The sequence below is a fragment of the Saimiri boliviensis genome, chromosome 2 (assembly GCF_048565385.1).
Source record: "Saimiri boliviensis isolate mSaiBol1 chromosome 2, mSaiBol1.pri, whole genome shotgun sequence".
Taxonomy (NCBI): Eukaryota; Metazoa; Chordata; class Mammalia; order Primates; family Cebidae; genus Saimiri; species Saimiri boliviensis.
In genome coordinates this window covers 89942145-89953868 of record NC_133450.1, presented here as the reverse complement: position 1 = coordinate 89953868, position 11724 = coordinate 89942145, and the positions used below count along the sequence as shown (strand labels likewise).

The 11724-nt window shown below is 52.1% G+C and overlaps 1 pseudogene; it reads right to left on the bottom strand.

Annotated features, from left to right (window-relative positions):
- Window positions 1-851: 851 nt before the first annotated feature.
- LOC141582220 (palmitoyltransferase ZDHHC3-like) overlaps window positions 852-11724 on the bottom strand; it is a 50998-nt pseudogene continuing 40125 nt past the window's right edge.

Sequence of the window (11724 nt, the reverse complement as noted above, 5' to 3'; positions counted from 1 at the left end):
ACTCCCATTTCCCCTTGAACCCAAAGTCACAGCAAAAGTAGCTTTCTCTTTGAAGAGCACACAACTTTTTCAAAATACACAGATAACGCACTTAAAGAGGGGACCGTTTTAGCTGTGTATTCTGAAAAACTTGTCTAGCATTCAAAGCACAGACAGTTTTTGCTGTGTATTTTCAAAAAGTTGTCTCTACCTGCCATAGCTCATGAAGTCAAAACGAGTGATCTCTGTCCCCTTGAGTTGAGCATTCTTTTAATAAGAAAGGATTAAGTTCTTTTTGAATTCTGGAATACCGCTTCTCATCTTGTCAATCAACTGTCAGTTTTGTGTGTTAATTTCTAGGAGAGGTAATAGAGTCCATCCAAAACGAAAGGTGTATTTTGGTCCAGATTGACAAGTCAAACCAAGAAAGCAGGCACTGAGCTGGAAGAGGGATCTTTTCCCAGTGGGCCTTATTGGCCCACATAAATCCCTGTGAAGAAATCGGGAAACAGAGACACAAAGGGACTCACCTAAGGCTTGTCACTTGAAAGTGCCTGGTAGACTGACTGGCAGAGGCCTGGAAATGAAATCCAAATCTTCAGACCTGTAATTGCACAGGGTGCACGGGTGCACCGCCTCCCCCAGGCCCAATGTGACACTTCAATGGCTTAATGCGAGCTTGACTGAATTGATGTCAATATGAGAAGACATTAGATTCCATCGGACCTGTCTTTGGCAGTCAGGGCCACCGCAAGCCCCTCTTGCAGTAAGAACCCCGCCCCAAGGTGTGTGCTGAGGAGGACGCAGTTCCACCCTCACAATGCCCCCCAGTTCTGTAAGGAGGAGAATGCAACTCTGCAGACCGCTGTGACTCAATGCACGCTGGTGGTGTGACAGGATGCACGCCGGTGGAGGAGCCTCAAGAATCTGAAAGGTGGGTGTGGGGGCCCCTACTGGGGACCTGCACTGCAGGGCCCTCTTGCTCACGATGCTGTGCCCACGCCCCCTTCTGGCTAGGTCCACTGCAGGGCCCTCTGACAGTGTGGTGACCGGCATCACCTGCTGGCAGCTGGAGCACTGCAGGGCCCTCTTGCTCAGTGTAGTGGCAATATGCCCGCTGCTGGCAAACAGGGCAGTGCTACCTCCTCTTGCTCACAGTGTGGTGCCTGTGCTGCTGGGCACTCTTACTCTCCGTGTAGTGGGGTCACGCCCCCTGCTGGCCGCTGGGGCACTGCAAGACCCTCTTGCCCATAGCGTCCTGGCAACACTCCCGTGATGGCAACTAGAGCACTGCAGGGTTCTCCTGCTCATGGTGTGGTATTCGCTGGGATTACAAGCGTGTGCCACCATGCCTGGCTAATTTTGTATTTTTAGTAGAGACAGGATTTCTCCATGTTCGCCAGGCTGGTCTCGAACTCCCAACCTCAGGTAATCTGCCCGCCTCAGCCTCCCAAAGTGCGGGGATTATAGGCATGAGCCACCTAGCTCGGCCTAATTTTTTGATTTGTCATAGAGACGGGGTTTTGCCATATTACCTATGTTGCGGGGTTTCCTTCTGATGAGATGAAAAGATTCTGGAATTAGGTAGAGGAGATGGCTGTACAGCATTGTGAATGTACTAAAAATGAACTGTACACATTAAAATGGAAGAAATGGTGACTTACACAAATTGTATTTTGATTTATTTATTTATTTATTTATTTATTTATTTATTTATTTATTTATTTTGGTCTGACATTACCCTAGGCTTGTCAGTCAACATTTTGATTTTTTTAAAAAGGACAACGATGAGTTGAAACGTTTAAGGACCTATCAGTAGAAATGGTAAGAAGACAGCGCATGGCTGGGCGCGGTGGCTCACGCCTGTAATCCTAGCACTTTGGGAGGCCAAGGTGGGTGGATCACCTGCGGTCAGGAATTCAAGACCAGCCTGGCCACCATGGTGAAACCCCATCTTTATTAAAAAAAAAAAAAGAAGAAGAAGAAGAAGAAAGCGCAGAAGAAGGCAGGGCTGAGACTCAACGGAGACAGCACGCTCCCCGCGGCCTCCTGCTGTCTGCGGGGCACCTGGAGCCCTGAGGCCTCGCTCCTGCCTGACCCCCTGCCTGCTGGCTCCTAATCATCTGGCTTCTGTGGCTTCTTCAGTTCCCACTGCCCCCAGAGTGAAGGCTGCTCGTCCACACTCACCTGGCCTCGGTGACGCCAGCCGCGTTTCCCCTGCACACGCTCTCCAGCTGCATGTAGACTGAGCAGTTGACCCAGCTCCACTCGGGGTCACAGATGGCCAGGAAGTTGGGGTGCAGGTGGCCGATCGTGTACTTGGCCAGGTCCGTCAGAGACTGGCCCACAGCCGCCCCGAAGAGGAATGTCCCCAGCACCTTGTACACGGCAGCCACGTAATTATTGAAGTCAGAGCAGGAATAGATCCGGTCTGTGGGCACCAGGCAGGCTTCTCCCGCCGAGACCTGCATGTGGGGCAGCCGCGGTGACCAGAGGGGGTCCTGGTCATCCCATGGGCCCTTAGTGGGCCTCAGTCCTCCCCACGGGCCTCCCCAAGTCTGCTGCAGAGCTGGGGATGCTAAAGGTGCCCTAGCTGGGCTCGGTGGCTCACGCCTGCCAGCCCAGCACTGTGGGAGGCTGAGGCGGGAGTATCACCTGAGGTCGGGCATTCAAGACCAGCCTGAGCAACATGGTGAAACCTGTCTCTACTAAAAATACAAAAATTAGCACGCCTGTAGTCCCAGCTACTGGGGAGACTGAGGCAAGAGAATCACTTGAACCCAGGAGGCGGAGGTTACAGTGAACAGAGATCCTGCCATTGCACTCCAGCCTGGGCAACAAGAGCAAAACTCCATCTCAAAACACAAAACGGGGTTCCTATTACCCACAAGTACCACTCGGGGCAAGGCTGTGTCCCCCAGCCCCTCACAGACCTCCAGGCCACCCCCATCAGGAACCCAGGGTTAGGCTGTACCCCATCCTGCCACCCTCCCTGTCCCTCTGAACCCCTCCTGCCTTACAAGGATGACGGTGGCCATGATGGTGACCCCAGCCATGAGCCCAAGGGTGATGGTGTCTGGTCGATAGGGGTACTGGATGGAGTCATCCCCACAGTCAAATCCTCGGTTATACAGGGTGTTCACCAGCTACAGGGCAGCAAAGGACAGGGAGGCTGGAGGGGGAGAAGGGCCTGGGAGCTGTGAGGTTCTCAAACCAGCTGGGCCATGGGGCCCCCACACCCGCCTTGGCCTCGAGGCCTCCCACCAACAAGGAAGAGCTTTTCTCACAGCACATGGGAGGCCCAAGCAACACTCCTTTCCCATCACCCTCAGATGAGCACGAACTCCCCAGGCCCTCTCCCCCTCACACCCTCCCTCTGCTCCTTGAAAAACCGGGCAAGGCCGGGCACGGCGGCTCAAGCCTGTAATCCCAGCACTTTGGGAGGCCGAGGCGGGTGGATCACGAGGTCAAGAGATCGAGACCATCCTGGTCAACATGGTGAAACCCCGTCTCTACTAAAAACACAAAAAAATCAGCTGGGCATGGTGGTTTGTGCCTGTAATCCCAGCTACTCAGCAGGCTGAGGCAGAAGAATTGCCTGAACCCAGGAGGCGGAGGTTACAGTGAGTGGAGACCCTGCCATTGCACTCCAGCCTGGGTAACAAGAGCAAAACTCCGTCTAAAAAAACAAACAAACAAACAAACAAGCAAACAAAAATAATGGGCAAACACTCATCTCTGGGCCTTTGCTCAGGGAGTTCTCTCTGCCCCGAATATCTTATTTTTATTTTTAAAAGTAGAGACTGCGGTCTGATGCTGACCAGGCCCGTCACAAACTCCCAGGCTAGAGCGACCCCCCAGCCTGAGCCTCCCAAAGTGCCGAGATTACAGGTGTGAGACAACGTGCTGGGCACCAAAGTGACTCTCACTTCCGCTCAGTTTCATCTCCCCTCCCGGCTGTCCCCACCGGCGTCCCTCTCACAAAAGGAAAGGTCTGTTTAGCCGTGCGTGTTGGCACGTGCCTGTAATCCAGCTACTCGGGAGGCTGAGGCAGAAAAATTGCTTGAAACCGGAAAATGGAAGTTGCAGTGAGCCGGTCGTGCCACTACACTCCAGCCTGGCAACAGGGCGAGACTCTGTCTCAATTTATTAAAAGAAAATAAATAAATAAGTAAAAATAAAAGGGAAGGTTTGCTCTTTCTCCCCATTGCCCCATGTGGAATTACGCAGTCATCTGTGGGACACTGGACTTAATCTCCCCGCCTCCACCCGCCAGCACCAGCAGTCTATAGTGTTCAGGACAGAGACCCTGGAGGCTGCTCAGAGCCTGGCCAGGGCAGATGTTTAATAAACATCTGTTAAAACAGGCAGGACTTATTTCAACCTAAGAGCTGGCCAGAGAAGTCAGGAAAAGGCAAAAGCAGGGGCACAGCGGAGGTGCCTTCCTGCTCGCCCCTGCCCGCCACTGACCCTCGTGCCAGGGCACATGCCAGCCACACGGTAACTCAGGGACGAAAAGCTCATTCTTGTCAATTCCACACTTGCGGACGGTGTCACACAGCACTGCGGCTCCCGGGGCCCTGCTGAGCTGAGGGTGGTCAGGGAAGCCGGAGTCAGCTACAGAGGGCAGGACCCGGGGCAGCTCCCTGTTCCACAGGGCAGGTGCACAACAAAAGTGCAGGGTGTCTACCCCAGAGAATAACGAAGGCAGGGCGTCTTTGGCCCAGCAGGGCAAGGACAAAAAAGGGTGGCTTTTCTGAATTCTGAGAGTCTGAGGAGGGACAGGGAGCCTCACACTCCTCCCTGCATGCCAGCTGCAAGGGTCCTAGGACACGGCACGCCTTCGATGCTGGCTGAGTCTGGGGAAATAAAGCAGTGAAGACAGCAGAGGTCTGCCTCACAGGGCAGAAAAGGTGGAGGGAATGCAGAACAGAACCGGCAGTGCAGGGGCCCAGAGCCTAGACGGTGCCTGGAGAGGCGAGCGCTGGGGCAGAGTGGGATGCGCTGTAAGAGACCGGCTTCTGCTGGGGTGCAGGGGCGGCTGGCGCGGCTGTGAGTGACGGCAGAGACCAGGGAGGAGGCTCCTGCAATTGCCCCGCAGTGGAAGGTCAGGGTCACAGGACTGCAGCCTCTCCCCGTGGTTCTCAGCAGGCGGAGGCTCACACCGGTTGGCCTCCGTTTCTGACCTCCCTGCCCCAGTAACTCCAGCTACAGACTCAGACATCCCCATGACAACCGGCCCCGGGCTTCCCTCTGCCTGGAAAGCTCACCCTGGGGTCCCCGGAACAGGCACCTTCTCTTCCTTTGACCCCCCGGGAGGCTTCCCGCCCTCACGCTGCCCCCACAGCCCCGTCTGGAACCTGTGGACTGCACTGTGACGGGCCGCAGCTTCCAGAATGGAGGTGCCCTGGGCCTGGCCGCCACCCCTGGCACGCAGCAGCCACACCCAACCCCACCCTGGCGGCACCTCCCAGCTGTGCGGCCTCCAGCAGGCGACTCCTCGCAGCTGCCCCTCCCTCACAGGACATTTAGGGAACCGGTTCCGTTATCTGTATCCTGCTGAGGGCCTGGCTGCCAGAAAGTGCACACACACAGGTTTAAGTAACTGACAGCACAGCTGCCCGGGACATGGCACCCAGGGCTGGCAGACACCCCACGGGACATGGCACCCAGGGCTGGCAGACACCCCACGGGGACCTCGTGCTGTCCCCTTGCTCCCCCTAACGAGGGTCTACTTCGGAGTTCAGAGGGCTTGGCCAGAGAACCAGGAAACGCACTGAGGAGGAGCGCCCCCCCGCCCCCCCCCCGCGGTGACAGATCCTCGGGGCCATTGTCCCTTCAGCCACGGAGCAAACACTTGTCCTTTGTTTCCAGGACCCTGGCGGGAGGCCTCGGCGCGCTGCTTCCCGGACCTGACCCAATAACCCGCGGGACAGGTTTCGGTCTCCCGAGGTCCCAAAGCCTGGGACTCAGCTTTTCTCTCCAAGTGTCTCCCCAGCCCAAGGCACAGGGGTTCGAATCCCACCGACACGCAGAGCCTATGCCTATCTGATTATTATTATTTTTTTTGAGACAGAGTTTATTTCTCGTTGTCCATGCTGGAGTGCAATCTCAGCTCACTGCAACCTCTGCTTCCCAGGTTGAAGCAATTCTTCTGCCTCAGCCTCCCAAGTAGCTGCGATTACAGGCACATGCCACCATGCTTGCCTAATTTTGTCTTTTTAGTAGAGGTGGGGTTTCTGCATGTTGGTCAGGCTGGTCTTGAAGTCCTGACCTCAGGTGATCCATTCAACTCGGCCTCCCAAAGTGCTGAGATTACAGGGATGAGCCACCACACCGGGTTTTGGTTTTTGTTTGTTTTTTGAGATGGAGTCTTGCTCTGTCTCCCAGGCTGGAGTGCAGTGGGATGATCTCGGCTCACTACAACCTCCACCTCCCGGGTTCAAGCAATTCTCCTGCCTCAGCTTCCCAAGTAGCTGAGATTGTAGGCACATGCCACCACGCTGGGCTAATTTTTGTAGTTTTAATGGAGTCAAGGTTTCACTATGTTGGCCAGGCTGGTCTTGAACTCCTGACCTCCGGTGATCCACCCGCCTCAGCCTCCCAAAGTACTGGCATTACTGGCATGAGCCACCTCACCTGTCCACTATGCCTATCTCATTTTATTTTAAAAGGGGAGGGAAAAGAAATAATTGCATTTCCATCCTCACAGTAACTCCATAAAGGAGATAATGTCATTTACCTTTTACAAATGCGAAACAAAAGCTCCAGCTTTTTTTTTCTGAGCCTGTGTCTCACTTTGAAGCCCAAGCTTGAGTGCAGTGGCATGACCTTGGCTCACTGCAGTCTTGACCTCCGAGACTCAAGTGATCCTCCCACTTTAGCCTCCCGAGTAGCTGGGACTACAGGGGGACACTGTCACACCTGGAAAATTTGTTGAAATTTCTTGTAGAAATGGGGTCTTGCTATGTTGCCCAGGCTGCTCTCAAACTCCTGGGCTCAAGCAATCCTCCCACATCGACCTCCCAAGGTGCTGGGATTACAGGCATGGTTGTTCCAGTTTTTTTTTCCCCAAGGCCACATTAAGTTGTTAGTGGCTGAGTCAAGAGAATCCCGGGGTCTGCTGACTCCTACTTCAGTGTTTTTCCAGCTAGACTACAGCCACTGTCATTCCTGGAAGTTGTCTGACAGTGGACTGAGATGGATTATTTGGGTGTGTAGCACAGAGGAACATCTCTTAGGAGACTGAACCCTGAAGTTCTGATGGGGTCAGCATGTATTCTGGGGAAAGGTTCCATAGCTCCCATCCATGACCAGTGAATAGGAATTAGGTACCAGGCGTGGTGGCTCAAGCCTGGAATCCCAGCACTTTGGGAGGCTGAGGTGGGTGGATCACTAGGTCAGTTCAAGACCAGCCTGGCCAACATGGCAAAACCCCGTCTGTACTAAAAATACAAAAATTAGCTGGGCGTGGTGGCGGGTGCCTGTAATTCTAGCTACTCAGGAGGCAGAGGCAACAGAATCACTAGAACCCAGGAGGCGGAGATTGCACCGAGCCGAGATTGCACCACTGCACTCCAGCCTGGGTGACAAAAAAACACTCAGTCTATAAAAAGAAAATGCTGGACATTGGCCAGGTGCAGTGCAATGGCACATCTGTAATCTCAGCACTTGGGGAGGCTGTGGCAGGCAGATCACTTGAGTTTAGGAGTTCCTGACCAGTCTGACCTACATGGTGAAAGCCCATCTCTACTAAAAATATGAATATTAGCTGAGTGTGGTGGCGGGTGCCTATAATTCCACCTACTCAGAGTGCTGAGGCAGGAGAATTGCATTAACCTGGGAGGCAGAGTTTGCAATGAGCTGAGATCACGCCACTGTACTCCAGCCTGGGTGACAGAGACAGACTTCATCTCAAAAAACAAAAAAAGTTGAGTGTGGTGTGTGTAGTCTCAGCTACTCAGGAGGCTGAGGTGTGCGGATCACTTGAGCCCAGGAGTTTGAAGCTTTAGGGAGCTATGGTGGAGTCACTGCACTCCAGCCTGGGTAACCAAATGAGACCCCTATTTCTAAAAAACTAATTTAAAAAGTTAACAAAATAAGAGAGACAATATGATAGTATTCATCACCAATAAGAAATCAATCACATCACCCACTGAATCTTGCCAACATCATCAAACTCTAATGGGATGAGCATAAATCCAGCTGCAAATATGCCACAAATACAAAAGACAGAGAATGGGTTCACCTGCACCAGGGAAATCCAGACTTTGAGAAATGCTACAGGCCCAACAGTGTGGAGCCTTCCAAAATCCATCGAAAGGAAAAGGGAGAGGCCAGGCAAGGTGGCTCAGGCCTGTAATCCCAGCACATTGGGAGGCCAAGGTGGGCAGATCACAAGGTCAGGAGTTTGAGACCAGCCTGAGCAACATGGAGAAACCCCATCTCTACCAAAAATACCAAAATTAGCCAGGTGTTGTAGCACATGTCTGTAATTCAAGCTATTCAGAAGGCTGAAGCAAGAGAATCGCTTGAACCTGGGAGTCCGAGGTTGCAGTGGACTGAGATTGTGCCATTGTACTCTGGCCTGGGTGACAGAGCAAGACTCTTGTCTCAACAACAACAACAAAAAAAAAAAAAAAAAAGGGAAAAGGGCCGGGCGCGGTGGCTGAAGCCTGTAATCTCAGCACTTTGGGAGGCCGAGGCGGGTGGATCACAAGGTCAAGAGATCGAGACCATCCTGGTCAACATGGTGAAACCCCATCTCTACTAAAAATACAAAAAATTAGCTGGGCATGGTGGCACATGCCTGTAATCCCAGATACTCAGGAGGCTGAGGCAGGAGAATTGCCTGAACCCAGGGGGCGGAGGTTGCGGTGAGCCGAGATCCCGCCATTGCACTCCAGCCTGGGTAACAAGAGCGAAACTCCGTCTCAAAAAAAAAAAAAAAAAAAAAAAAAAGAAAGAAAGAAAAAGAAAAAGGAATACAGGAGAAACTTATAAATTGTGTCTTTTTTAAAATTTTAGTTTTTGGCCGGGCATGGTTTTTCACACCTGTGATTGCAATCTTTACACTTTGAGAGACTGAGGTCGGCAGATCACCTGAGGTCAGGAGTTTGAGGACAGCCAGGCCAACATGGTGAAACCCCAGCTCTATTAAAAGTACAAAAATTAGCTGGGAATTGTCCCATGGGCCTATAATCTCAGCTACTTGGGAGAATGAGACAGAAGAATGGCTTGAACCCAGGAGGCGAAGGTTGCACTGAGGTGAGATCACACCACTGCACTGCAGCCTGGGTAGAGTTTAAAAAAAAGAAGAAAATTAGGTTTTGTAGAGACAGGAGTCTCCCAGTGTTGTCCAGGTTGGTCTCAAACCTCTGAACTTAAATGATCCTATCACATCAGGATTACACGTGTGAGGACTCACCCAGCCAACAAACTTGGAGAGTGAAAGAGGTTTAAAAGACATAACAATGCTGGGGAACAGTTATGGGCTAGAGATGCATACTAGGACGGCTCTACTCTAAAGAAACACAAAGAGGCCAGGTGTGGTGGCTCACACCTGTAACGCCAAATCCTTTGGGAGGCCGAGAAGGGAGGATCGCTTGTGCCCAGGAGTTTGGGACCAGCCTGGCAACATAGTAAGACCCTGTCTCTACAGGAAAAAACAAACTTTTTAAAAATTAACCCAGAATGGTGGTGTACACCTATAGTCCCAGTTACTCAGGAGGCTGAGGGGAAATGATCACTTGAGCCCAAGAGGTCAAGGCTGCAGTGAGCCATGATCAGACCACTGCACTCCAGCCTGGGTGACTGAGCAAGAACCTGCCTCAAAAAAAAAGACGAACAGAAAGAAGCAATTACTGTGAACGTCAGGGTTGCGGAACACTTCTGGAGAGAAGGGAGGGGCTCACATTGTGCCCATCTCCAGCCCCTTCTGGAAGTCCAGAGTCTAGTGGGGAAGACAGCAGCACAAGTGGAGATTCAGGCCGCAGCACGAGGAAGTTCCCTTCCACCTTCCCGCCTCCTTGCCCTTTCCTTTGGGCAACGGGAGCATGATTGTCGTTCTTTGCCTTTCTAACTAGATCGAGTTTCTGATGGGAGAATTCATATACAGGATGTATAGCATCAACACCAACAGCCAGCTAGAAGTGATGGCTTTGTTGATACCCCAGCCAGGCACATCCCCGATTCCTCTGGTAAGTACATCTGGATGTTGCTGCTGTCCAGGATTCTCAGCCACATGCTCGGTGCCCGCTCCTAGATTCTAGAAATCCCCTGACATTGCCCCCAAAAGGAGAGACACTCATTCACAATTCTGCACTGATATTGTCTCTATGCAGAGCTCCTGCCTCAGCCTCCCAAGTAGCTGGAGTTACAGGCACCTGCAACCATGCCTGGCTAATTTTGTATTTTTAGTGGAGACAGGATTTCACCGTATTGGTCAGACTGGTCTTGAACTCCTGGTCTCAAGTGATCTGCTCACCTTGGCTCCTCAAATGCTGGCATTACAGGCATGAGCCACCACACCTGGCTATTTCTGTGTCACCCCCTAGGCCAGCCTCTGCATGTTTGGGCTTGATGAGGCTGTGGCTGTCCAGCTGGCTGCCTGTCATCTTTAGTCTCTGTGTCTCCTCGATCCTTCTCAGCTGCCCATACATTCATTTCCTTTTTTTTTTCCTTTTTCCCTTGAGATGAAGTTTTGCTCTGTCACCCAGACTGGAAAGCAATGGCATGATCTCGGCTCACTGCAACCTCCGCCTCCCATGTTCAAGCAATTTTCCTGCCTCAGCCACCCAAGTAGCTGGGACTACAGACACGTGCCACCAAGCTGGGCTAATTTTTGTATTTTTATTAAGATAGGGTTTCATCATGTTGGTCAGGCTGGTCTCAAACTCCTGACCTCGGTGATCCACCCACCTCAACCTCCCAAAGTGCTGGGATTACAGGCATAAGCCACAGTGCGCGGCCTCAGTTTTTAAACTCGGCCTGAGTGGGCTTCTCTCACTAGCAGCTAAGAGCTCTGACTCCTACGGCCTTCTCCCACCCAGCAGGAACTGTTTGGATGTTTCTGGATCTAAAATTCAAGTGTCTAAGCCTACCAGTAGTTGCAAGTGCAGATGGTCACACAACTTTTTGACTTTACAATGGCACAAAAATGATCACATTCAGTAGACACTATGCTTCCAGTACCGATACAATCTGTCTTTCACTGTTAGCATAGTGTTCAATAAATTGCATGAGGGCCAGGTGCAGTGGCTCATGCCCTTAATCCCAGTACTTCAGAAGCCTGAGGTGGGAGGATCGCTGGAACCCAGGAGTTTGAGAGCAGCCTGGGAACATAGTGACACCCGGTCTCTATAAAAAAGATAAAAATTAGCCACGTGCAATTGTGTGCACCTGTAGTCCCATCTACTTGGGAGGCCAAGGCAGGAGGGATCACTTGAGTCCAGGAGATTGAGGCTGCAGTGAGCTATAATCATGCCACTGCACTCCAGCCTGGGTAACAAAGCAGGACCTCATCTCTTAAAAAATAAAAAAATCTAGGCCGGGTGCGGTGGCTCAAGCCTGTAATCCCAGCACTTTGGGAGGCCGAGGTGGGTGGATCACGAGGTCAAGAGATCGAGACCATCCTGGTCAACATGGTGAAACCCCGTCTCTACTAAAAAATACAAAACAACTAGCTGGGCATGGTGGCACGTGCCTGTAATCCCAGCTACTTAGGAGGCTGAGGCAGGAGAATTG